Source organism: Poromitra crassiceps, assembly GCF_964638095.1.
Source record: "Poromitra crassiceps genome assembly, contig: HAP1_SCAFFOLD_97, whole genome shotgun sequence".
Lineage (NCBI taxonomy): Eukaryota > Metazoa > Chordata > Actinopteri > Beryciformes > Melamphaidae > Poromitra > Poromitra crassiceps.
In genome coordinates, this window is record NW_028152241.1 from 379943 (window position 1) to 384192 (window position 4250).

Genomic DNA, 4250 nt, shown 5'->3' on the forward strand with positions numbered 1-4250 from the left:
ACACTGATCATCTACATGTACACTGTAGATGAGCCCAAGTTTATGAACATGATCTGAACTGGGCATATGTTGATCTTGGCGCCACTCAGACATCAGCGGCCGTGATTCAAGCGGCGCTGTTCTGAAGGGTCTATTGGATTAGAAATGAGTCTATTACAAACCTTCCGACTATTGAGAAAAAGCCTTGCAAGTCATGTTCACATGGATTAAAATAAATATAAAAATGAACAGTTGCCCGGCCCGCACACAGACTTAAAGTGGGCTCTAAGCCGTAAATGAATTTATAGAGATGACATAACAAAAAGATCAGAACGAATCGATCTGCCTCAACTGAGATAGCAGTGCCGCCATATTCACACGGGTGACAGTGATGTTCATCATGTCGATGTCAATAACTGCCCTTACAGAAAAATCACATGAACTTCACATGTGCAATAATCACATGTGATCACATGTGATCACATGTGATTTTGCACAGGCAATTTTTTCACATGAAATTTCACATGTGCATTTTTCACATGTGCAAACATGTGATCACATGTGAAATTTCACATGTGATCACATGTGAAACACATGTGATCACATGTGCTTTTCCCATGAAAGCATGTGGTTTTGGAACGTTTTCACATGTGAAATGTGTGAAACCCATGTAAATTCCCATGTGATAACATGTGAAACCTATGTGATTACATGTGAAACCCATGTAAATTCCCATTGTAAATGAATACAAATTCCCATGTGAAACCTATGGGATTACATGTGAAACCCATGTAAAACCTATTTGATTGCACGTGAAACCCATGTAAAACCTATGGGATTACATGTGAAAGACATGTAAATTCCCATGTTAAACCCATATGAATTCCCATGTGAAACCCATGGGATTACATGTGAAACCTATGGGATTACATGTGAAACCCATGTAAATTCCCATGTTAAACCCATATGAATTCCCATGTGAAACCCATGGGATTACATGTGAAACCTATGGGATTACATGTGAAACCCATGTAAATTCCCATGTTAAACCCATATGAATTCCCATGTGAAACCCATGGGATTACATGTGAAATCTATGGGATTACATGTGAAACACATGTAAATTCCCATGTTAAACCCATGGGATTACATGTGAAACCCATGTAAATTCCCATGTTAAACCCATATGAATTCCCATGTGAAACCCATATGAATTCCCATGTGAAACCTATGGGATTACATGTGAAACCCATGTAAATTCCCAGGTTAAACCCACACCAATACCCATGTGTATCCCATATGGATTCCCATGTGAAACCTATGGTATTACATGTGAAACCCATGTAAATTCCCATGTGAAACCCATATGAATTCCCATGTGAAACCCATGGGATTACATGTGAAACCCATGGGATTACATGTGAAACCCATGTAAATTCCCATGTGAAACCCATATGAATTCCCATGTGAAACCCATGGGATTACATGTGAAACCCATGGGATTACATGTGAAACACATGTAAATTCCCATGTGAAACCCATATGAATTCCCATGTGAAACCCATGGGATTACATGTGAAACCCATGGGATTACATGTGAAACCCATGGGATTACATGTGAAACCCATGTAAATTCCCATGTGAAACCCATATGAATTCCCATGTGAAACCCATGGGATTACATGTGAAACCCATGGGATTACATGTGAAACCCATGGGATTACATGTGAAACACGTGTAAATTCCCATGTGAAACCCATATGAATTCCCATGTGAAACCCATGGGATTACATGTGAAACCCATGGGATTACATGTGAAACCCATGTAAATTCCCATGTGAAACCCATATGAATTCCCATGTGAAACCCATGGGATTACATGTGAAACCCATGTAAATTCCCATGTTAATGTTGGCAAATACAGTGTGGATGTGTGAAAATGTGGATATAATAATTTGGCTAATAATATTACCACAGTATCTTCTCCAGTAAGATGGATAGATACCGATAGATAGATACATAGATAGATAGATATACTATACGTAGTACTTAAGCTCTTTGCACACACAGTCCGATTGTTTTCGTATGCGTGTTTTTTAATCCGTCATCTGAAAACACAGACGGGTCCCAGCTCCCAAAAATCTATTGACTGATGCGAAAAACGCAGAAAATCGAACCTCGTCCGAAAACTTAAATGACGGACGTAATTGTCGGACTCGGTGTGTCAATGATGATTGACATAAATGAGGTCGTATTCTTTCTTTTTTTCGTGCGTCAATTTCGGACGGAAATACGGACTTGGTGTGCAAAAGCCTGTGACTGATAAACTGTGACTGACTAGTCTATGTATTCAGAGCAGTAGTCGTGTTAACTGAATATTTTCAGTCTTCACCTTTCCTTTTTTTTTTTTTACAACAGAAAAATCTGAAGACCACTTTTTTCACCTTATGTAGAAGAGACAGTCTGGCTTCAGTGGCTTGAGAGACTAATAGGAAGTGTAAACACAATCAGACGTTCTGATTGTGTTTACACTTCCTGTGACATAAACCTCATAAACCTAGTCTGACTCATATGTGAGTCAAACTAGGTTTGACCATTTGAGTCAGACTAGTTTGAGCAGGTAAAACAGCTGGAGGTTTGAACAGGAAGTCATGACACAATGGGTCAAGTGGGTGGGGCTACATAAGGTGAATAGGGCAGGAAAGGTGGGGAGAGAGAGGGGATGACATTACAGGCACTGTAATAGCCATCCAAAATGAATGACTCAGTCACTGTGGGATTGATAAAGGCAATCAATCAATCTATAGACTACATGCACAACTTCTTTACTTCCTGAAATTAGTACAGCTTCTTTATTTCCTGTCCTACGCTATTGGATTAACTGATTAATCAAGTGTGCCTGATCATTGTTGTGACTGCAGCCAGGCCCGCCGCACCCCATTACGCAGAGTACGCAGACTGCGTAGGGCATCATGTGACTGAGGGCACCAAAAAAAAAAAAAAATGTTTTTTTTTTTTTTTTTTTGGTGCCCTCAGTCAGGCCACTCACTGAACAGCAGGCCAGGCGCCGCCTACTGGTTTACTAGTGGTTTTATTACTTTATTCAGGGTTAAAGTGGGTGCATCTCATTGTAAAATTGGACTCGGCCCAAATTGGGCTTCAAACGGCCCAAATTGGGCTTCAAGCGGCCCAAATCTGGCTTCAACTGGCCCAAATCGGGCTTCAGACGGTCCAAATCTGGCTTCAAACAGCCCAAATCTGGCTTCAAACGGCCCAAATTGGGCTTCAAACAGCCCAAATTTTTCGCCGCCGCCCTTCGGACGCCGGCACGCACGTCGGCCTGTATCGGCCTGGCCTGCTTGGTATCTAATGCCCGGCCTGAATTATGATCCCAGTCCGCCCCTGCTTGCATGTACAGTTTAACAATCACTTGTTTGCTGACATGTACAGTAATTCTAACAATTGTTTGTTTCCCACATGTAATGAAATGTGAGATACACTAGTATCGTTCATAATTAATGATTTTGCAGTCTTTCGTTTGACAGTTATTGAAAGTTTTACGGGGGGGGGGGCACCACAAAACAATTACGCTTAGGGCACCCAAATGGCCAGCAGCGGCCCTGACTGCAGCACACCTGACATTAATCAGTTCATCCAATAGTGATGACAGGAAATAAAGAAGCTGTACTAATTTCAGGAAGTAGTGGAGTTGTGCATGTAGCCCATTAGGATCTTGGGATATACATGCAGTGTAGATAGGTCACCATGTTTACCTCTCTGCTCGTCTCCTCGTGTCCTTCACTTTTTGTGCCATACAGGCCTTGATCTCAGAGATAGAGATGTTGCGGTGAACTTTCTTGACATGGTCTGTAAGAAATTAAATTAAATTCTACTGAATTTACTTCAGTACTCACCAAACACATGTGGAGTCAGATACCAAAGAGGGCCCAATTCATTCATATTGTGTAAAACAGGAGTCAATGTTTGATCTAAGAATGCTTTAAAAAAATCACATTAGGGTTGGAGGGTATCCAATTTTACCTTTAAATCTTGATGGTAATGAAACTGATACCTTTGCTATTTTCAAATACCCCGGTCTAAGGTATTATCTTATTACTGGCCAACCCTTATTGGCTTTGCATTGAGGATACACACAAAATATTTTTTATAACCATATGGTAATAAGAAAATATACATTTTGTGTGTTAACAAACTGATACAATAGCATTTTGCCAAACCAATAGTCTGGTGTGCTTACCAAGTACCAGCTT